The following is a 24932-nucleotide window of genomic DNA, read 5'->3' on the forward strand; positions in this document are numbered from 1 at the left end:
GGATCCGTTATGGCAGCGCCAGTCACTGGTGCGTCAGAGGTGCTGGTGGAATGGTTTTCTTGTGGGTCAAGACCTGATAGACAAAAACGAACAAATTAAAAGACCAACACCAATCAGATAAAATCAAGTTACTTTAATTTTTAAAGCATGATATATTTCTGAGTTTAATTATGAGTTTTCAAGTGAGACACTGCACGAGAAAATCAGTTCACACTATCAAACAGATCAATAAACTTCAAACTTTGAATAAAAAGTATTCCAAAGTTCAATAGTCTTCATACATGTATACACTGTAACGAACCCATGGATAATTGAAAAATGAATGCTACAAAATATGAATGTCTTTGTAAAGTTAGAGATAAGCCTGTATATATCTTAATTTGGATGGTTCCCAAAAATGACCTATTTTTAAAGTTCATTTAGGCCGCTTTTCTTTTGTGTGTGTAATTCAACACTACCAAACACAAATAATGTTATACAACTATCACCATTCTGGTATTTGAGCTGGTATGGCTTTCTGATACTTGACACTTTGTTCATGCCTCATAATATTTTGATATTTCATTTTCCTTTTTTTAATGTGTTTTGGATTAATTAATTGATCAAAAGAACATTGTAAGATATGAATGGCTTTGTAAACTTTGCATTCATTCATCAGAAATTGACAAGTTTGACACTTCAAAAAAGGGTGCACATTTTTATGAAATTGAACCATCGATCCCCCAATGTAAAAAAAAAACCGGAAAACAATGAAACTGTTTTGAAGCGAATTTAATTCTCGTGGCTCAAAGTATCAAGTTTTGCAATTGGCAAGAATGGACAAAATCACACGAATGGGATTACACTTAGCTGACCTGGCAAAGGGGCAAACGTCTTCGCCAAGTAAAAGAATAACAAGTCACCTTTGGATTTGCCTCCTTATCTTCATTGGGAATAGCATCCATAGTGATGGCCACATCTGTTGGCATCTTGACAACATCACCCTCCGTAACTGTGGTTGACGTTACCTCCCCAGTTAGGACATCATCAGAAGTTGCTCCCTGCTTTTCATCCATTTTGGTGTTATTACGTTGGACCCAAAACACACTGGAAGTATAAAGAAACTGCACATAAAGCAGTTGCAAACTATTGGAAGCCATGACCAGTGGGATATCTAGGGGGAGGGGTCAAAATTTGAAATCACAATACGCACCTGAAACTAGTACGGTAACCATATCGTGTTCATGTCTCTATGCAGCATGATGTACATGTAGTTACCATACCAGTTTTAGATGCGCGCTGTAAATGTCGCCACAACACAGCTGTGACGCAACGGTTCTATCTGAAAAGCCACCAAAATCATCATTTTCCCCCATCTTTTAGTCGGTGTAGTTCTGTTTCAAGCCGATCCTTTGCTCTGTGATGAGTTCTGCATTGTATTAGGTGAGTTTAATCTCAATTAGGTTTGGATAATGGGGGAAAAAGACAATTTCAGTTTTTCATGGCCTCCGCCATTTTCTGACCGCTGGGGAAAAAATAGTTGGGGAAGAATTCCATACATATTGCATGGACATCACTAATATTTCCCCACAGTGACCCATCAGCCATCAGAAAGGGATTACAAGTTAAAAATCAAATTTAGCAGGAAAAATATTGAAGTTTTTACTGAGAATACACTTCAAATTCAAATTTATCAGACCAGTCTCATAGGGTTTGTGCACCGGGTGTCAAGTGATGTCCAGGTGTGGAACTCTTTCCAATAGTTGTTCCCCCAGCTCTAGCTTGAGAAACTCTAGTCCAAAAATTTGGGACTCTCAATACTGTCTATGAGAGACCCAAAAATTAAGGTATTGAAAACTTGCCATACAAGATGGAGATGAGAAACTCCAGCTCCCATGCGCATCACGAATTTGACATGTAGAGCTGGAGGCACATCTAGTTTTTGTCCAGCAGTTGGAAAATGGCGGAGGCCGTGAAATTTGGCCTATACTAAACTTTACCTTTTCCCCTATTATCCAAACCCAGATAAGATTAAACTTACTTCACGCCATGCAGCAATCATTTACGAAGCAAATGGTTGACTTGAAACAGAACAATGCTTAGCACTAGCTTGAGTAACTCCAGCTCCAATACTCATCAGGAATTCGACATATAGAGCTGCATGGAGCTAAAAGTATGTTGTAGATTCTAAGGTGCCCTGAAAAACAGGACTCTCTGTATCTGTATCACAATCTGGGTTGGGATTAATAGAGGGGAAAAGGACCATATTGTGATACATACCTATACAGAGAGTCCCGTTTTTAGGGTCTCTTAGAATCTAGTATCAATTTCAAACACATGAATTTCCTCTTCATGACAGAAATTAAAAATAATATAAGTATTAAAATATAAAGGTCTCTTGAGGTGGCAAAACCTTGAAAGCATAAGATTCCCATGTTCCCATGTATTCCTGTGTCTGCACAACACAGTTTTAGCGCTATATATCGAATTCCTGATGAGCATTGGAGCTGGAGTTACTCAAACTAGCTTTATTAAACTAAAATATGAAGAAACAAATTGATTTCAATGGCTTTTTCGAGGCCATTTTTTACGGCCCCTGCCATATTTTGGTTGCTGGACAAAAACCAGATGTGTGCCTCCAGCTTTAGTCCGAGTAACTTGGACCCAACTTATCGCCCTTTTAACATTCGGACATGGTCTGGTGACCTGCTTGCCAGACCATGTCTGAATGTTGAAAAAGCGATAAGTTACTTGGACTACCACCAGCTCATATCATGTTGAATTCCCGATGAGCATTGGAGCTGGGGTTGGAAAGATTCCCATATCTGGCCATCGCTTTTCACCCTGAGCACAAATCGTTTGAGACTGGTCCGAAAATTTCTGTGTTTTCTCAATTTCAAATACAGGCCTACTTCAACATTTCCCTGCTAAATCTGACTGTTTAGGACACAGGCCTATTATCACTTTCTGATGGCTGATAGGTCACTGAAGGGAAAAATTAGGGCAATCGTGTAGTGTAGGGCCCCTGTTTTGTTTTTATCAAATTAGAATCAAGAATGTTTTTTATTTCTAAAAAATGACATTGTCAACTTAAACAGACTTCTCTCAATGTTTTGACACATTTTTGGCAATTTTTGAAAAGTTTCTTGGGGTAGAAATTACGATTGTCCTACGCGTTTACAGGCCAGTTGGTGTCGTGCAGCACGACTTGTGTGCTCATGGTACACATGGTCCATCGCGCGGTGATCGCCATCTTTATTTTCGTGTTGCATTTTGTCGTTGTCGTCGTCAGTTTACACCCAAATTTTCTTCATATATTATTAAAAACACTGCCCTTTATCTATGACATACCTATATGGGTAATCCTTACATTTAGGACCCATTCCTATATTAGAAAGACTCATCAAAACAGCCGACTAAATGACACTAAAAAGTGACATTCTGATATTTCTTGACACATCTGAACAGGTGGTAATGACACCTTCTTTATTATCAAAACTTTAATTTTGTGGAAAGAGGGCAGGGCTTTGTTTATGAGGGAAATTAAGGGGTAGAACTAAAAGACGACGACAACCAGAAAACAGACTCAAAAACCAAGATGGCAAATGTGAAAGCTAGATGCAATGTAAAAGCTCACTGCTGATTGGCTGATCAAAAAAAAATGTTTTACTCATTTTTGTTTTAGCAGCCAATCAGCATTGGGCTTTCATTGTGTTGGGCTTTCATTGTGTTGGGCTTTCACTCGTGTTGTGAGAAATACAATGGGCACATCTCACGTTTTACTCCTAGAACTATGAGGCTCCACGTAGGCTCCACGAGGCTCCACGTAGATGAAGAACCCCGCAAAATTGTTTGCAGCACAAAACACTAATTAAGTACAAAAACATCCATCAAAATGCAGACATTTCCCACAGAACCACTGCACAGTTTGCCCCTAAACTCCGTACTACACCTCATGACATACTCACGAAATATACGCAGAACAAACATCGCTGGATTTTGTCGGTTTTAGGCTAAAATGATGAAAAATATGCCCTTTCCGCACTGAGCCAACCTGACACTTGAAATGTGCTCGCATATGATCCAGCTATGATTTTTCGGTTCACTCGGAGCCAGGCGCGGTTCTAGAACCAATATTTTTGGGGGCTAGCACGGTGGATCCAGAATTTTTTCAGAGAGGCGTGCTGAATTGTTGACCGGTATTTTTCTCCAGACACTTATAGGTGTCTGGAATAGGTGGGGGGGGGGGGGGGGGGGGGGGGGGGGGGGGGGGGGGGGGCTCATGCCATATTTTCAATGGGGAGCACCAATAAAATCCTAAAATCATTCACACTATATTAACTAATGCATCCTTGTCACAGCTGTTTCTTCTTTAGGGGGAGACCGTTCGCATGTTCATCACAATCCTTCTTTTTGCTAATGCAATTTTTTTTTACGAAATTTATTTTTGGGGGGGAGCTTGACAAAATTTTGGCTGGGCTACAGCCCCCCCCCCTAGCCCCCCCCCCCCCCCCCCCCCCCCCCCAGCCTCATAGGTTCAGAACCCCGCAAAATTGTTGTCGGCACAAAACACTAATTAAGTACAAAAACGTCCATCCCAACCAAGCTGTTTCCCACAGAACCGCTGCACAGTTTGCCCCTAAACTCCGTACAATACCTCATGACATACTCACGTTATGTGCACCCAACAAACATCGGTGGATTCTGTCGGTTTTTCGGCAAAATGATGAAAAATATGCCTTTTCCGCACTGAGCCAACCTGACACTTGAAATTTGCACGCGCGCAGAATGATCGCAGTCATTTTCGGGTTCGTTTAGCTCGGAGCGCGCCGCGCGGGGTACGTACTCGCACTTGTACGCATGCGCATACTATCGTTCCGCTCCTATACCATACCCCCCGCGGCGCGCTCCGAGCGATCGGACCGAAAATGACTGCGATCATTCTGCGCGCGTGCAAATTTCAAGTGTCAGGTTGGCTCAGTGCAGAAAGGGCATATTTTCCATCATTTTTGCAAAAAACCGACAGAATCCACCGATGTTTGTTGGGTGCACATAGCGTGAGTATGTCATGAGGTATTGTACGGAGTTTAGGGGCAAACTGTGCAGCGGCCTAGCGGTTCTGTGGGAAACGGCTTGGTTGGGATGGACGTTTTTGTACTTAATTAGTGTTTTGTGCTGACAACAATTTTGCGGGGTTCTGAACCTATGAGGCTCCACTACGTGGAGCCTGATTGTTCTAGGAGTACTCAAGTCTGACAGCAAAAAACGGTAGGCAAGTCACATTTTCTTTGAAAGTGTTTCAAAATTGCAACAAACATGAGTTTATCGGAGGGAAAAATGCTGCTTTAGCCTGCAAAAGTCACTTTGGTAATGGACAGTCATCTGCAAAAGTCAGTTTTGAACAGCTAGAACTCATAAAAAAATAGAAGTGTCCTAAAGATAAGGATTACCCCTTTTTATATTACTTCTGAAATCAGAAGGCTTCTCAGACGGAGAGAAGCCTTCTGATTTCAGAAGTACCCCTATATATGTTCTCAATGTTGCCAACTAGTTGGGGTGGTCGAACAAAATTCCATACTGGGCCACCACTCAGAGTTCCTGCACAAAGTCTATGGGCAATGACACTAAGAACACGTATTATCAAAGAATTTTCGCTCTCCTTAAAAAATTGTTTCTTCATCAGATTTACAACTTTTGGCAATGTTTGGTACTTTTCAGGTCATATTAAGGAATATGAGTGGTGGCCCAGTGTGGACTTTTTTCCAGCATCTCAAACTCTTCACGAACACACATGACGAATTAGATACAATGATACAACGCTTGATAAACGCAGTGCCAGTGCGTCTACGGGCATGACGGGAGTGCAGTGCGGCCATGACGGCTACTTCTGCAGTACGTTTCACTAAATAAAATAATGCAGATTTCACCAATAGCTATTAAAAACAACCAAATTAATGTTACCTTTAATTAAAACAAACTTGTAGTACTGATACTGACGTAATAAGAAAGTTTTCAGCCACTCGGAAGAATACGGGTAGCGCCAGATTTTCAAGAGTCGCGTGTTTATGTTGTAATGTTGTTGAATGCTGCCCTCATGTGTCCCTCACATGCAAGCTGTTTCGAAACCTCGGCCTTCGTCGCAGATTCGCAGCTTCATCATTGAACTGGCATCCTTCTTTTTTTAACGAGATGCCTGCGTCTCCCGTAACGGAAGCCCAATAATACCTATTTGTCTCTTCTTATTTGACACCCCACGCTTTCTGAGTAGCTGTGTGGAAATTACATAATTATTCTTCTTCAAATTGGTTTAATAGAACAAGCCGCACTGGGAATGAATCAAATTTTGGAAAACCCTTTAAACCCACATTTTTCTTTTTTTTTCTGGAGGGCGCTGTTTACGCTTAACACTAGTTTTTCCCCTTATTTTGCCCCAGAATTTATTTATGTGATTATTCAAGGCAAAGGAGTTGTTGAATATGGCTATTCATGTGGTAGGTACCCAAGATATTCTGGAAAATTATTTATATTTTTAAGTTGGACACCTCGTCATATGACTTTTTTAAACAAAAAGCAAAATGTGAAATCGCCCAGTTTCCGGACACTTCACAATATTTTGGAAAGATTCCCATATCTGGCCATCAATAATGTTTTCCTTCAGCGACCTATCAGCCATCAGAAAGTATGTCAAATTTAGCAGGGAATTTATTGGGGTATTTACTGAGAAAACACTTAAATATTTTCAGACCAGTCTCATTGTGCACAGGATGACAAGTGATGGCCTATGTGGGAATCTTTCCAAAAAGAATATGCTTAGGTTAGGGTCCTGCTTTTTCAAAAAAAAAAGGAAGCGGGAGACCCTTCTTTTTTTTTGGTCCTCCCCAATGGTCGCCCGACCGGGCTATTTTTCAAGATGGCTGCCATTTTTTTTTTTTAATGGCCGCCATTGGACTTGGCAAATTACATACCAGCTTTAAATTGAAATGTATTTATAGTTTCATGATGCAACAGATACAATGTAAGATGCCAAACTGATGTCACTATTGAAAACTTAAAAAAAATTTGGTTTAAAAAAAAAAAACCTAAGGAGGCAGCCTCCAAAAAGGAAGCAGGCGGGGACGCTAGACATGTTTTTGTTTTTATTTGGCCTAATTTGTTTCCCCCTCTCCACTTTGAAAACTTCTGTGAAGATTTAATTGGTGTTGCCGTTTCATACATTTACATTTTTTTTTTTTACATCATACATGTAAACTTGACGGTTGTCTCAATTTTTTTGCAACTGTAGGCGCATCCATCAGTGCGAATGAAAGGCGCTGAGGCAGACTGGACGCCCATACAATGCACAGACAGGGAGTGTAGCCACTCCTTGATGAAGGCTCCGCATCTGCACTGTCCATTCTGCTCCCAGGACAGTCTCTTCACTGATGAGATTCTCCTCAAGGCGCACTACAGGGTCAAGCACGTGAATAAAGGCATCAACTTTGGGGGTGAGTTTGCATTTGGGAACAAGACCAAGCTCTCGCATACTTGTGACTGGATCCCAAGAAATAAGTTTTAGGTTAAGGACAATGTTTTCACTTTCTCTTCATGAGTCATGCTACAAGATGACTTGTGGTCCGTGTTTGTGAAAAGCTTTGTGAGTTGAATTAAGATAAGTTGAAGGTAGTGGACAGCAGGACAAGGTAGTGGCATTTGTGGGAGTTTTATGAAATTGACAGATGCCTGGGCTGGTTATTCTTAGCAGATATCAGTGTTCGATAAACTCAATTGTCACAGGCCATGCCCAAACGCCGACTGTGTCCTGGGGAAAGCTTTGCATCCCTGCCTGAACAAGAGTCCTAACTCAGGTCAATAGCTTACTTGTGCCTGTTACAGCAAGAGAACCATATAAAAAGATCCATAGTTCATGTTTTGTCAAAGTGCATATGGCTGTCAGCTGTTGTCATAATTGTCAAACCAATCTTCTACTGTATCCCTCCCCAGGTCTTAAAATATTGCGGTGTTGTAGATCCTGCATCGTCCACGGCATCATTCACGGCCTACGTCCCCTGCTGGGATGGCGAGTGTGAAAATCTACGTTGCACCCATGAAGAAGCAACGACCAACGAAGACAGGGATAAAGCAGCCAATGATCTTTTCGGTATGCTCTATGAGAAATGAAGGCAGAGATGGACAGAGACTGTGGAATAGATGGATTTCACCCATTCCAGCTGTCGGGCATGGCAAACCATCAACAACTCACGGGTAGGTCCACAACCCCAACACAATGTCCAATTACTGCAAATTCCATCGTGTATCAGCTGTTGAGCAACAGTCGCTTCCCCAACATGAACAAGAACTTTACTAGAATCACGTCGGCGAGAGTCAAGGAGCTGCGCCATGCGCAGGGGTGTGATCCCAACCTTTCTGGTGACTTCACGGCACACAAACTCCAGTTGGCCATCCAACGGCTAGAGACCGGCAAGGCTCCAGGCTGTTTGCCATGCACGCCCACAAGCTGCTCACGACATCGGCAGATGTCTCTAAGGCCGCCTGGGTAAAACCAGCTGGAGAGTCTGGTGGACCTCAGCAGAACCATCTACCTAGGCTACACCGCTTCATAAACGACCCTAAGGATGTGTGCGGTCAAGACCTCCCACGAAAGCAGTGGACGACCCTCAACCATCTGAGGACTGGAGTCGGACGCTATGGTACTTCCATGAAAAGCTGGGGATTGGCAGACAGCACTTCCTGCGACTGCACAGAACCAATCCAGACAGTAGACCACATCATCTCCACCTGCCCAAAACACCGGCCGCCTGATCAACCTGGAGGATGACACACTGGCCTGGCTCACCTCGACAGAGCTGCAAGTCTAAGGACATACATGTACAACAGAAGAAGAAGACCGAAATTAACAACGCAATCTCCAGGTGCGTCTTGCACGACATCACGCAGTACGTGCGAACGCGAGCACCAATCTCCATAAAAGGAGTTGTGTACATCTTACTCGCGAGCTAGACACTCCATTATTTAGCTATAGAGGGGTGTTTAAAAAACATGAAGTGAACTTGTTGAACAAAATTGAGGTTTTTTGACCAAAAAGTTTTGATTTCTTTTACCGAAAAAGTATTTATGAATGGGAATAAATATGTGCTTGGTCGGTATTAATCACTCTGTTTAAAAACTGGTTGGAGTCTGGGTGCTGATAATTACCCTCGCCTACGGCTCGGATTAAAACCGACCAAGCACACATTTATTCCTTTTAAACTGCATCAACAGTAATAAGCTGATCAATGTTTGCACATGTGGTTAAACTACCATGGTTCACTCAGAAAATGTTGTAAATTCCTGATGCTTGAATTCCTAAACTCATTGGACTTATTTATAGCTTTAACCATAACAGAACTCAACCCATCAAACTCCAGCAACATGTTTTGTTTGAATCTGTCGGGATGGGTACAGTACCCCTAAACTGACAGTCTTTTACATTGGGTTGGCACACCTCCAGAATCAAAGTCAGAAATATGTGTGTGCGCAGTTTCCCATATGGTGTTGGAATTTGCCAGGATGGGTATGGTTCCTAGTAAATCATGCTAGGGATTGAGGGTCAAAAGACTCTCTGAAATAAATTTCGCAATCAAACATTTGACTCAAGTATCCATTCTTTTGAGAATGATTAGACACACCCTTTTGGCTGAAAATGTTTGAAAATGCACTTATTTTTAACCTTCACAGTTTCAGTGCTGCTTCAAGATAACTGAGTATGCCGTTCCTGTAATGTAATGGTCCCCTTGAATCTGCATGGAAACAAAAAACCATGAAATAAATTTAATCAGTTGAAATTTATGTACCTTGTGAGCAGGTATGGTAGTTTTACAAGGATTTGGGTGGATTATATCAAACGCCAACACTTCGTGCCTTTTAACATAATTAATTGTGAACCTAATTTTATCACTGTACGTTTGTGTCGTAAATTGAATCTTTTGCAACCCTGCAGGTTTTGTCTCATTTTATCAACCTTAACGACTTCACTCCACCATTTTTACCCAGGATGTCAACCAGATCTTCACCACATACACTGACCCAGCACCCAACAGTACCAGCCTGGTAACACACCTCATAGTCCCCCAGTCACAGCAGCCATCGGAGACGGACACATCATCCCCGAGCTATGAGCAGACTGACAGGCAGCAGCCGTAGATCGAGTACCAGTACGCCTGCATCAATGATCCGAGCCAGAGCACTGCCAATGGGGAAGGTAAGATGGTAAGAATATTAACCCTGTCCCGCCAAGAATTCTGCAGCATCTACCCAGAGGTTAGGGAGGATAATGCCACCAGCAGTGAAGGATGATTAGAAGAAGCTGACTAAAAGCCAAGAGGGAAGCAATTGATGCAAGGAAGGATTCTTCCCCCATCCCCCCCCCCCCCCCCCCCCCCCCCACAATTGATATATCATGAATCCATACGGAAGAAGGGAATGGGTAGACAACAGTATGTTTAAAACAGTTGTCTTCACTCCTGCGCTTGTTTAGTCATGAAATGAATAAAACAACAACCAAAATTTCAGCATTTTTTTGAGGGGGTTGGAGCGGGTGAGGGCCGATATTGTCAGTGGATTTTACAAATTGGAATTTAAAGGTGCACAGAGTGTGCCGTTTGTGTTTTTAAGTTGATGGATTTTGGAGTATTCAAGAAGATTCTAAGCAAATTGAAAAAAAAAAAGAGTCAGGGTGGCAATACATTTTGAAAGCGGACTTCAACAGTTAATTAAATATTGGAATTTGTCCTTCACCTTGCCCACCTAATGTTAGGAATAAGGTTTGAAAAATGAGTGATTGCTTACACCCAGTTACATGAAATTATGTGTTCTTGACACGCACGGCATCTCTTGGGACTTCCTTGCCTGTATCCTGTTTTTAAGGCTACAGATTATCTGTCCCATTGAAGCGCAACATACATGTCGACATTTCTACTCTATAAACTCCTGTCTTTCCCCTCTGTGTAGCCCTCACCCGGAGTGGCCCGAGGGACTTTCTACAATACAGGAATCAGTATCCAGGATAATTACTCAACCTTTCCCTCGACCATTCTGTCCTCTCGTAAACAGTTGTCCTTATTGAGATACCAGACGAAGGAAGCAAAGGGATTTGGAGGACGAGACTTGCTACACAGAGCACAACTTGTCGCTGCTGCTGCAGGAGAAGGAACGTCTGGAAAAGACTCTTGAGGAGGAGCGGACCACGTGGGCCCAGACAGAGCACAGGATGAAAGGCACTATAGAAAGGCTTCGTACAAAGGTGAGTGGGCATTCCATCTGGTCTTGGTCTAAGAATGAGTTTGGATCTTGTTCCCTGAATGCAACAGGTATCAAAGGCTTCTCAAAAGTTGGAGGTGGGGGACATACCTTGATGAAAACTAATGCAGGCACACTAATGCGACTGCGTTCTTTCAGTGGTCGGATTTCTGTCAGGATGCCAGCTTTTGGCGATCATGGTGTGCACTGTTGTTGTCATTGTTCTACATTTTCTACACGTTCTACGTTGTTCTATGCGCTGACGCTGCATATCATATATGCAGACAAACCGTTCCACATATTTTGTACACAAGCTCAGATGTGTCGTTTATCCTTGTGTAGAGGGTTCGTGGTTTCACTCATACTCTAGTTGCACTAAATAACTGGGCAACAACACATGTGCCTTCTTAAGCATTCATGCTCCAACTGCACACATCATAAAGTGCATAAATGTCGGACTTTGGTGTGTGCTGTCATGGTTGTGATTGGTTACACATCATGGGGCAGAGCCTAATGGATTGGTCTAGTAAAATTCCATCTGTAAACAAATAATTTCTCTGCCCATCCTTCTTGCCCTCCAGGTTGAGTATTTGTCCAACACAAACACGTCACTCAAGCAGCAGCTGTCCATGATTCACACGTCCAGTTTGAAACGTCTGACCAACGACAGCCATTTTGCAAGAGTTACTGTAACACATGTCTGAGGAGCACACCCAGCTGCTGCACCACCATCTAGCAAAGCTGCGGCTGTACGCTCAGGCCTGCGCATTATCCAAATCAGCCCCCGAGGAATCTGCAGCTGAATCTACAGTCTTGGTACCAGACCTGGCTGACCAATCACAAGACATCTCACACATGGCCATGATGTCGTCCTCGGAGGGCACCCTTCAGAACATGGAGCAGACAGTCGTCATGACGATAACGTCTGAGGAGGATTCGGAGCCGCTCGTCAACATCGTGGATAACCCGGAGATACCGTGGGAAACGACGTCTTGCCTTTGGATAAGGACTTTCAGTTGTCACCAAATGACATTCCATACCAACTGACAAGCGAGGGACTGTCACCAAGACGTGCCACCTCCGAGTCGGGTCACGTTTATCAATCAGGTAGAACTCATCCACGTCACAATACAGGCTGTGATGTCACACAACAGGATTTTTACAAGAACAAAAGTTTGAAATTGGTTCTTTCCAACAGCACGCCAAAAATACTCTGCCCCGATGGCTTTGACAAAAGAACATTTGAGGACAACATGTCAAATGAGGGACCACTATTAAAATGTGGGAGAACTAACAGCCTGAAAGCCACTTAACTAAATAAAACCGGACATATTTTGTAAACAGTGTACACTCAGTGTTGTCTTAGGGCATAGTTGGGGGGGGGGGACTTGAACTAATGAGTTGAGTCTTCATGGAAGTTTGTCTGACCTGAATGAAAAATTTTACCAAAGAAACTGGCCTTGGTCTCTCCTATCTTTTCGAGTTCTTGATGGGCATTCCCGAATCCGCTCAGTGAATGTGTGTCATTGTAGGCTCAACCAGATCCACGTAGGTCCTCAAACACTTTATATCTGTTACTGAAACATAAACGATGCAATTATGATTAACATTGAAACATTCGGTCGTATGTATAAAAACTAGCATTTGCTTTTTTTTACTACATATTTTTCAGCATAACTTTTATTTGCATAAATAAAAATGAGAGCAAATGCATTCACTATTTGCTTCAAGCTAAAAGTATTTGATTTTTTACTTTTTGGCTTTTGCTAGACTAAAAGTGTGGACTGGTTTCAAACTTGAAAAAAATATAAAGTTTCAATTGACCTCAAAATTAATAAAATTTTTAAAATCTAAAACTCCAACTGTGGGAATTGAACCTGCAACCTTCAGAAGTTCAGATTTAGGGTCATCAGTCCGTATTACTTTATTAAGCACAACTTCACACTATTTTGTGGTTACAAAATTAACTTAAGTTTCGATTGACCTAATAAGTAATAAAATTTTGAAATCTAAAATTCCCAGCGTGGGAATGAACCTGGCACCTTTAGATTTAGAGTCAGCAGTCTGAACCACTGCACTAAGACTAATTTCACACTTTTTGTGGTTACGAAATTAACTATAAAGTTTCAATTTACCCAAAAAGAAATAAAATTTTAAAATTTAAAATTCCCACCCTGGATTTGAACCCGCAACCTTCAGATTTAGAGTCAGCAGTCCGTACCATTGGACTAAGCATAATTTGACACTTTTTAATGGTTACAAAATTAACTATAAAGTTTCAATTTACCCCAAAAGAAATGAAATTTTAAAATTTAAAATTCCCACCCTGGATTTGAACCCACAACCTTCAGATTTAGAGTCAACAGTCTGAACCACTGCACTAAGCATGATTTCATGCTTTTTGTGGTTACGAAATTAACTATAAAGTTTCAATTTACCCCAAAAGAAATACAATTTTAAAATATAAAATTCCCACCCTGGATTTGAACCCGCAACCTCCAGATTTAAAGTCAGCAGTCCGTACCATTGGACTAAGCATAATTTCACACTTTTTTAGTGGTTACGAAATTGACTATAAAGTTTCAATTTACCCAAAAAGAAATAAAATGTTAAAATGTAAAATTCCCACCCTGGATTTGAACCCACAACCCTCAGATTTAGAGTCAGCATACTGAACCAATGCACTAAGCATAATTTCACATTTTTAGTGGTTACGAAATTTACTATAAAGTTTCAATTTACCCAAAAAGAAATAATATTTTTAAAATGTTAAATTCCCACCCTGGAATTGAACCCACAACCTTCAGATTGAGAGTCAGCAGTCCATACCATTGGACTAAGCATAATTTCACACTTTTTAGTGGTTACGAAATTGACTATGAAGTTTCAATTTACCCAAAAAGAAATAATATTTTTAAAATGTTCAATTCCCACCCTGGATTTGAACCCGCAACCTCCAGATTTAGAGTTGGCAGTCCGTAACATTGGACTAAGCATAATTTCACACTTTTTAGTGGTTACGAAACTGACTATAAAGTTTCAATTTACCCCAAAAGAAATACAATTTTAAAATATAAAATTCCCACCCTGGATTTGAACCCGCAACCTCCAGATTTAGAGTTAGCAGTCCGTACCATTGGACTAAGCATAATTTCACACTTTTTAGTGGTTACAAAATTAACTATAAAGTTTCAATTTACCCCAAAAGAAATAAAATTTTAAAGTGTAAAATTCCCACCCTGGATTTGAACCCACAACCTTCAGATTTAGAGTCAACAGTCTGAACCACTGCACTAAAACAATTTCATGCTTTTTGTGGTTACAAAATTAACTATAAAGTTTCAATTTCCCCCAAAAGAAATACAATTTTAAAATATAAAATTCCCACCCTGGATTTGAACCCGCAACCTCCAGATTTAGAGTTGGCAGTCCGTACAATTGGACTAAGCATAATTTCACACTAGTGGTTACGAAATTAACTATAAAGTTTCAATTTACCCCAAAGAAATAAAATTTTAAAATATAAAATTCCCACCCTGGATTTGAACCCGCAACCCCCAGATTTAGAGTCGGCAGTCAGTACCATTAGACTAAGCATAATTTCAAACTTTTGAGTGGTTATGAAATTGACTATTAAGTTTCAATTTACCCCAAAAGAAATAAAATTATAAAATATCAAATTCCCACCCTGGATTTGAACCCACAACCTCCAGATTTAGGGTTTGCAGTCCGTACCATTGGATTAAGCATAATTTCACACTTTTTAGTGGTTACAAAATTAACTATAAAGTTTCAATTAACCCCAAAAGAAATCAAATTTTAAAATATACAATTCCCACCCTGGATTTGAACCCACAACCGTCAGTTTTAGAGTCAACAGTCTGAACCACTGCACTAAACATGATTTCATGCTTTTTGTGGTTACGAAATTAACTATAAAGTTTCAATTTACCCCAAAACAAATACAATTTAAAATATAAAATTCCCACCCTGGATTTGAACCCACAACCTCCAGATTTAGAGTCAGCAGTCCGTACCATTGGACTAAGCATAATTTCACACTTTTGAGTGGTTACGAAATTGACTATAAAGTTTCAATTTACCCAAAAAGATATAAAATGTTAAAATGTAAAATTCCCACCCTGGATTTGAGCCCACAACCTTCAGATTTAGAGTCAACAGTCTGAACCACTGCACTAAGCATGATTTCATGCTTTTTGTGGTTAAGAAATCAACTACAAAGTTTCAATTTAACCCAAAAGAAATCTAATTTTAAAATATAAAATTCCATCCCTGGATTTGAACCCACAACCTCCAGAATTAGAGTCAGCAGTCTGAACCACGGCACTAAGCATAATTTCACACTTTTTAGTGGTTACGAAATTAACTATAAAGTTTCAATTTACCCCAAAAGAAATAAAATTTTAAAATTTAAAATTCCCACCCTGGATTTGAACCCACAACCTTCAGATTTAGAGTCAACAGTCTGAACCACTGCACTAAGCATGATTTCACACTTTTGAGTGGTTACGAAATTGACTATAAAGTTTCAATTTACCCCAAAAGAAATACAATTTTAAAATATAAAATTCCCACCCTGGATTAGAACCCGCAACCTCCAGATTTAGAGTTGGCAGTCCATACCATTGGACTAAGCATAATTTCACACTTTTTAGTGGTTACAAAATTAACTTTAAAGTTTCAATTTACCCCAAAAGAAATAAAGTTTTAAAATTTAAAATTCCCACCCTGGATTTGAACCCGCAACCTCCAGATTTAGAGTCAGCAATTCATACCATTGGACTAAGCATAATTTCACACTTTTGAGTGGTTACGAAATTGACTATTAAGTTTCAATTTACCCCAAAAGAAATAAAATTATAAAATATCAAATTCCCACCCTGGATTTGAACCCACAACCTCCAGATTTAGGGTTTGCAGTCCGTACCATTGGATTAAGCATAATTTCACACTTTTTAGTGGTTACAAAATTAACTATAAAGTTTCAATTAACCCCAAAAGAAATCAAATTTTAAAATATACAATTCCCACCCTGGATTTGAACCCACAACCGTCAGTTTTAGAGTCAACAGTCTGAACCACTGCACTTAACATGATTTCATGCTTTTTGTGGTTACGAAATTAACTATAAAGTTTCAATTTACTCCAAAAGAAATCAAATTTTAAAATATAAAATTCCCACCCTGGATTTGAACCCACAACCATCAGTTTTAGAGTCAACAGTCTGAACCACTGCACTAAGCATGATTGCATGCTTTTTGTGGTTACGAAATTAACTATAAAGTTTCAATTTACCCCAAAAGAAATAAAATTTTAAAATATAAAATTTCCACCCTGGATTTGAACCCGCAACCTCCAGATTTAGAGTCAGCAGTCCGTACCATTGGACTAAGCATAATTTCACACTTTTGAGTGGTTACGAAATTGACTATAAAGTTTCAATTTACCCAAAAAGAAATAAAATGTTAAAATGTAAAATTCCCACCCTGGATTTGAACCCACAACCTTCAGATTTAGAGTCTGTAGTCTGAACCACTGCACAAAGCATGATTTCATGCTTTTTGTGGTGACAAAATTAAAGGGAATATACAACATTTGCAAACATCGAAAAATAAAACTACCAAGTTTTTGCGAAATACCTTAATAGGATGTTGGTAAATGACAGTCTAAAGCATCCTGTAAAATTATGGCACCTGGTATACTGTCATTTTCAAGAAAAGTGGTATTTTTGTATCAATTTCCAACGCTGATCGGCCGATCAGCGTTGGAAACAACTGGCTTTTTTTTCAAATACTGGCCCCTATTGACCATTGCACTTGTTTGCAATCGATTACAAACCTATGAACGGGTACGAGCCAGCTAGACTGGTTCCCTGACCTTACAATTACCCAATGTATGTAAACTGCTCTGTTTCTTCTTATATGGAGTCAGGGAACCAGACTACAGGAAAATGATCGTTTTTCTTGATTTTTATAGCATTTTCGAACCCAAAAGCTCCAAAAAGTCATTGTAACTATATTTGCTTTATATTTCCAACCCCCCAATTCCATCCATTTCTGAAAATTACAGCAAAAGCAAATGATGTATATTCCCTTTAACTATAAAGTTTCAATTTACCCAAAAAGAAATAAAATTTTAAAATGTAAAATTCCCACCATGGATTTGAACCCGCAACCTCCAGATTTAGAGTCAGCAGTCTGAACCACGGCACTAAAATGATTTCATGCTTTTTGTGGTTACGAAATCAACTATAAAGTTTCAATTTACCCCAAAAGAAATACAATTTTAAAATATAAAATTCCCACCCTGGATTTGAACCCGCAACCTCCAGATTTAGAGTTGGCAGTCCGTACAATTGAACTAAGCATAATTTCACACTAGTGGTTACGAAATTAACTATAAAGTTTCAATTTACCCCAAAGAATAAAATTTTAAAATATAAAATTCCCACCCTGGATTTGAACACGCAACCCCCAGATTTAGAGTCGGCAGTCCGTACCATTAGACTAAGCATAATTTCACACTTTTGAGTGGTGACGAAATTGACTATTAAGTTTCAATTTACCCAAAAAGAAATAAAATGTTAAAGTGTAAAATTCCCTCCCTGAATTTGAACCCACAACCTTCAGATTTAGAGTCAGCAGTCCGTACCATTGGACTAAGCATAATTTCACACTTTTTAGTGGTTATGAAATTAACTATAAAGTTTCAATTTGCCCCAAAAGAAATACAATTTTAAAATATCAAATTCCCACCCTGGATTTGAACCCACAACCTCCAGATTTAGAGTTTGCAGTCCATACCATTGGACTAAGCATAATTTCACACTTTTTAGTGGTTACAAAATTAACTATAAAGTTTCAATTTACCCCAAAAGAAAAACAATTTTAAAATATACAATTCCCACCCTGGATTTGAACCCACAACCGTCAGTTTTAGAGTCAACAGTCTGAACCACTGCACTAAGCATGATTTCATGCTTTTTGTGGTTACGAAATTAACTATAAAGTTTCAATTTACCCCAAAAGAAATACAATTTTAAAATATAAAATTCCCACCCTTGATTTGAACCCACAACCTTCAGATTTAGAGTCAACAGTCTGAACCACTGCACTAAGCATGATTTCACACTTTTTAGTGGTTACGAAATTAACTATAAAGTTTCAATTTGCCCCAAAAGAAATAAAATTTTAAAATATCAAATTCCCACCCTGGATTTGAACCCACAACCTCCAGATTTAGAGTTTGCAGTCCGTACCATTGGACTTAGCATAAATTCACACTTTTGAGGGGTTACGAAATTGACTATAATTCATTTTATCACTGAAAGATAAAATACATTATTCTCCACGAACACACGGCTGGCTGAGTTTCAAACTCTCTGTTAATCAGCGGATGGTTGCTATGGTATGGAATTAGTAAACATTTTGATTGCCCAAATTGCAGCTGGCCATCCATTGCTGGCATCAAGCCAAAAGTGCTGTTCATAGGCAGAAGTTGATGTAACTTCCAAGGGAGATATAAATATTGATACAAATGTGATAAGTCCACGCGCGCGCACAGACGCACTACGTGCACGCCGTGGATGAAAGGCCAGTTCGGCGTAGCTTTTTGAGACCGCAACAACAAAAATAAATTTCTCCTGGAATAAGCGTTTGTTTGCTTACATTCCATGGATTTTCGTTCACATTTGAACTTCGGTTAGTGAACTTATGATTTGCAAATGTTATGCAGCTGACTTCAGTGATCTTTGGGGGTTTTGGAGACGGCATTTACGTATATCCAACGAGTACGACCATACAGCTTTTACAAGATGCCTCGTCAGAACGTCAGCCCAAGCGATCCGCTCGCTTGTCGACATTTCATGCGATTTGTCACAGCCGTCCAAGGTTTCCAGAACATGAATTCTCAGCGTTATAGGCCTAGGCCTACTCGTACTTTTTGGAATGCTGAATCACCACTGGATTATGTCAGCCGTCCATGATTGAAGCTTGTGTAGTCCTATTTGAATCATGGCCCTTCATAAGTTTACGGACACCGAAGTCCAGGTGCTAAATCAACGGTCATGACGGTGCGTTCCAGCCGAGTCCGGGCGGTGCATCCCCGCCCAGCTTTCAATCCGCCCCGGTGCTGGTGGCTGGTGTTCTCGGCATGCTTGACCGCGGCAACGTGTCGGCCTGCAGTACAGTGTGAACGCTGGATCTTTGTTCGTCACGACCCTCTCTCGAGATTTCCCGCTTCGTGCAATGGCTTGGACATCATGCTCAAACATGCCAGGCATGATGGAATTCAAGGTGAGAATTTTCCAATCACACAGCATTTGTTTTGGGCCCGTTTGTTTGTTGTACTGTGCAATATCGTGTGAAGTTTTTGTTCACCGTTTCTATGATTTTAGTTTTAACGCTAGGCCTCAATTATACGCAGCCAGCGGTAGGGCCCTATTGAAAGTGCGGAGATCGATCGACATTTGATTGAATCCTACAATTTACTTTCATACCTTCATGGTTTGACCTAATTTGGATAGTTGAATTAATGATTTTGATATTTAAACTGAAAAAATTGTCCAATATGTCTGATGAGTTTTACGGCACATTGAATGTAATATCACCATGATCACTCAGACGGGGCATCGGTGTTGACGTCGGCATAGGCCTAGGCCGATTTGATACAAATTCGATCATTCGGGGACCGTTAAGCGCGATAATAAAATGCCTATCCACTGCAAGCTGAAGGCGAATCATGGCGATTAGGCATCACTTGATCACCGAGGCCTTAACTTTGGTAGCCTACTGAGTCAACTTTATACCTGGGTAGCTTAATTGTTTGCCATAATTAATAAGCCTAGGCCTACATCCTGGTTTCCTTAAAGCTATGACTATGAGCGTGAGCTATTCTAAGTGTGCAGTTGACTTGTTCATTCACTTTTGCAATTACTTCCCTCAACGGAGATACCTGGTCCCTACTTCATTTTCTTAAAAAAAAAAAAATAATAATTATTGAATTTTATCAATAGTTTTGTTTTTGCAGCCAGCCATTTATGTTTAATAATATAATTAATAGGCCTTTGTTGGCCCTATATTACGACATGTTGAGGCATGCATTGGGGGCTTGTTTTGTTTTCCTAACATATAGGACTAAAACTCATGAAAGAATTAGCAGGGGCTAGGCTCTTGCGCCTATTCAGTTATTTCATTTGTTTCATTTGTATTTGTCTCAAATCGTGGCCAGAGTGCAAATGTAACCGTAAAACATAATAAGAAGTAAATGAATAGCCTAATATAGTAATAAATAAATAAACTAACAAACACACAAATATATATATAAAAAAAAAAAAATCCAATAAGATACTAGAGCTAAAACAGCCCTGGGCAATTAATTAATTTTTCAGACCATTTCTAGTCTGACAAATGTTATTGTTCTGCAGCTAATTTGAGCCGATCTTTCGGCATTGGTTCCTAATACAATAAATAGGGGCCCGGGCCTATAATAACACCGCGGTGCAACCTGAGCAGTTTTTAGCCAGTGCATGTAATGCTAATTACATAGTTATAAACATAATCATGATGATATTAATTGTAGGGCCTACACAATTAAATGTAAAGAAAGCACTTTAATGCAAATTTAAAAAAAAAAACAAGAAGAAGAAGAGGAGTGACAGTGTCCCCACTGGCATGATTAATCTTGACAGTTCCTAAGATAAGATAGTACTTCCACATAAATTTGCGATTTTGGCCAAACATGACATGATCGCTGTTTGTCAGAGCAGCTGCTTTCGGAGCAGGTTGGCAGATCTGAGATCACTGGATGGGCACTTTCTTAACCTATTTTGAAAAGGCATGTTAATTGTTAACCCAAGGAACCTGGCCAAAGAGTCCAAAAACGCAGTAGGCTCCGCTTGACAATGTGTAATTAACCCAACCTTGTATGATTGCAGCAAAATGCTAGATTCTTTTTCACACAATTAAGGGGGACCTATTCATTCGAGGTATAGTTTCTCTCCTGTTTAGCTTGACATCCTTTTCTGTCACCTGGGCCAACTTGTGAAGCCATAGGAATTTATACTGACATTCAAAATTATAATGAAATACTATACTACAAACTTTAATAATTAAATAGTAAAAATTTCTACTAATGCTATAACAGCGAGACTTTACCATAGACTTGTGCACAAACCTAAACTATCACCTAATCCAAGTTTACCTTTTATCTTTTCTTCACGAAATTTGGTGATTTTCTCGAGCTAGATAATTTGCAACACAAACATTCCTTGTCCTAAGGGTCATTCTAACAATAGGGTGACTCCAATTTGTCACCCCCACATGGCATGTTGCCAAAATCCAGATGTGACTTGCCAAATAAATAAAAAAAAAAAAAAAAGAACCTGTCGCCCATTTGTGGGATGCTGTAGATTATATAATAATAATGATAATAATGATAACTAACACCCTGACAAAACAAATAAACACCCCAACAAACAAACAACCTAACGAACACATAAACAAAAAATAAATGAATACATTTAAAAGATAGATATGTTTGCAAAGGATAGCTGCTGCTTTGAGTATTTTCTGTTGCAGGATGCCAGGGGATAGCACACGCTACAAATTGGTTTGGGACCGGGACTCAAACCATCGAATGCTCTTCAGATTTGCAACATTGAGGTCTTCCAAGGTTGGACATCTTGTCAAGTTCGGTTGGTACTGATCGTCCAGCAATTTGGCCAGTTTGGCGTCCAGATTATAAACTGTTGCCTAAAGGCGAATATCAGGAAAATAACTGTCAACAGGAAAAAGCTGTCAACAGAAAAAGCGGCACACTTTTTTGACCATGACCTATTAAATTCTATGGACATCCATTTCAATTAAGTTGACGCGATTTAAAAGCATGATGGCATTGAGGAGGATAATACAACATAAAGTGTACGCTAAGTTATATGATCCGTAGACACATACATTTAACCACACGTTGCGCGTTTACGTGCTTGACGCAGATCTTTAGCAGCCCAATTGTACTATTCATATGTAGGCCTACCTGTAAGTGTAATAATATTTCCCATTGTCATGTTAACGTTGATGCACCGTACTTAAGCCTCCTGCTGGTTATGATTTTTCAAAAAAAAGAAAATTGGGCTTCAAAAACAAGAAACAGATAAAGCTGGTTAGAAACATTTCTTGACATGAAATGAATATTGCTAAGTTAATTACAACTTGGAATTTTCTAAATTGCATTCATGCTTTTGATGTCATTGTATGGGGTTGTAGGTTGTACATAGTCCTGGCTATTTTGTACTGTATTTTATATTGAACACGGAATACTTATCTTCAGGTAACAGTTTGAATGACTAGCTATAGCTATACATTGACTGTTTACATTTAATAACGGCTACTTCAACAAGTTCATTGTTTTAAGGGGATTTAAGTAATAATTGTACTTTTGGAAGTTAACGTAAACAATTAAAAAGTAAAAAAAAAAAAAAAAAAATCTTTATGCCTCCAGATAATTTTGCTCCAAAAACTACAAAGAAAACTTGGTCGCCTATTTGGGGGCCGGAAGGGAATTTTTTCGATCTTTTCCACCAGGATGGGTTTCGTACTGGCTTTTTCACCTTTTTCAGGAGCAATAATAGCTAATTTGTTTAGTTCACGTTAGTGATACTCACAATAGGAGGTTGATATGTTGGGGATATTTCCCCTTACTGATTTATATTAGATCTACCCACGGGAGAATAGTACATTTCGTCCTCTTTTTGTCCACGAATGGTTTTGCCACTTTGTAGGCCAGCTTAGAAGGTAGCCACTAACATTTCCCCCTTTGTATCAATTGAATCTATATCGATCAGGATTGGTTTGAGAAATATATAAAAGCATTTAATCAACATTTGTAATTAGTTTTACCTCTTTTGACAACGTTATCCAATGATCAAGTTGTGGCGTATGATTATAATACCTGACTTTGTAATGTGTATTATTATAATGCATGTTTAATTTTCAAAAATTTCAAAGAGGCAGCTTGTGTGGTTTAGGAAGAGTGCCTAAGATTTGTGGCAAGCATGCCGATGAGGTTACAGCATTAATGATGTTTGCAACATTAACTCTTTAAAAAAGAAAAAAAAAATGGTAGCAGTTCGCACTCTATCCTCAGTTGGTAATAGTTATACACAACTCCAGTAGGGCCCTGGCGCTAGTATTTGTTTCGTTCAGTCTTTCTCTTTTGGGGTTCTACTCTTCGGGGTAAGGGTGTGAGGGTACTGCCTGTCGTCCCATGGGGCGCGCGTCGCGCGTTTGGCGAAGTTGGCTGGGAGCGACGGGCAGTGCCTCAATTCAAACTAAATAAACAAGTTGGGTGAATAGTTCTTAAGTAAAACCTTTGAATTTGGACGTTAAACATTTAACAAGTTGTGTTTAATCTTTGTAAAAAAGTACGCCAAGCACCCATTTGTACTGATGGGGCATGCCAACCGTATCTACGAGCGGTGGACCAAATCGGTGTGCTTTAACTACAAATAACTTCTTGAGTAATATAGGCATATAAATACTAAAGTCACGTGACAAATACTTAAGTCATGTGACAAAACACTTTGGCTAGCATCCACTTGTTCTGGTGGGGCTAGTGAATGGTTGGCAAGCGTGCCAAGTTTTCGGGCCCAGTGATGCCAAGCATGGCAAGTATTTGGGGCAAGCGTGCCCCGTTTTTAGCTTGTTTAAAATGTTTCTAAGGCAAATATCTTTTAGCAAATAGGTAATTATTGGTATGTTATAGCTTGTTAACGTATTTACGGACATTTAATACAGTTAAACATTGACCGAGGAGAAATAAATTAGCGGCTCAAAAAATCTATGCCAGAAAAGTCAAATCAACTCTCACTGTGTGGTTTTGTGTGTTGTCTGAGAATAAAGTGTCAATTTACCCCAAAAGAAATAAAATTTTAAAATATAACATTTCCACCCTGGATTTGAACCCACAACCTCCAGATTAAGAGTCTGTAGTCTGAACCACTGCACAAAGCATGATTTCATGCTTTTTGTGGTGACAAAATTAACTTTAAAGTTTCAATTTACCCAAAAAGAAATAAAATTTTAAAATGTAAAATTCCCACCATGGATTTGAACCCGCAACCTCCAGATTTAGAGTCAGCAGTCTGAACCACAGCACTAAGCATTAATTCTCACTTTTTAGTGGTTACGAAATTAACTATAAAGTTTCAATTTACCCCAAAAGAAATAAAATTTTAAAATTTAAAATTCCCACCCTGGATTGGAACCCACAACCTTCAGATTTAGAGACAACAGTCTGAACCACTGCACTAAGCATGATTTCACACTTTTGAGTGGTTACGAAACTGACTATAAAGTTTCAATTTACCCCAAAAGAAATACAATTTTAAAATATAAAATTCCCGCTCTGGATTTGAACCCGCAACCTCCAGATTTAGAGTTAGCAGTCCGTACCATTGGACTAAGCATAATTTCACACTTTTTAGTGGTTACAAAATTAACTATAAAGTTTCAATTTACCCCAAAAGAAATAAAATTTTAAAATTTAAAATTCCCACCCTGGATTTGAACCCACAACCTTCAGATTTAGAGTCAACAGTCTGAACCACTGCACTAAAATGATTTCATGCTTTTTGTGGTTACGAAATTAACTATAAAGTTTCA

At 39.4% G+C, this 24932-nt stretch overlaps 2 long non-coding RNA genes across 3 annotated transcripts; one reads left to right on the top strand and one right to left on the bottom strand.

Annotated features, from left to right (window-relative positions):
- Window positions 1-31: 31 nt before the first annotated feature.
- Window positions 32-6122, bottom strand: LOC119743053. Its single transcript, XR_005272955.1, has 3 exons — window positions 5941-6122; window positions 903-1086; window positions 32-73 (listed from the first exon to the last, which is right to left on the bottom strand). It is a non-coding gene; the product is annotated as an uncharacterized LOC119743053 (long non-coding RNA).
- Window positions 6123-6366: 244 nt separating this feature from the next.
- LOC119743052 lies at window positions 6367-12601 on the top strand. 2 transcript variants are annotated; one of them, XR_005272953.1, is made up of 6 exons: window positions 6367-6470; window positions 7262-7463; window positions 7960-8220; window positions 10009-10216; window positions 11068-11257; window positions 11835-12601. It is a non-coding gene; the product is annotated as an uncharacterized LOC119743052 (long non-coding RNA). The 2 variants fall into 2 exon arrangements; XR_005272954.1 differs by lacking the exon at window positions 7960-8220 and having other exon boundaries at window positions 6372-6470.
- The last annotated feature ends 12331 nt before the right edge of the window (window positions 12602-24932 follow it).

This window comes from Patiria miniata, unplaced genomic scaffold (genome assembly GCF_015706575.1).
Source record: "Patiria miniata isolate m_02_andy unplaced genomic scaffold, ASM1570657v1 HiC_scaffold_6, whole genome shotgun sequence".
NCBI classification, from domain to species: domain Eukaryota; kingdom Metazoa; phylum Echinodermata; class Asteroidea; order Valvatida; family Asterinidae; genus Patiria; species Patiria miniata.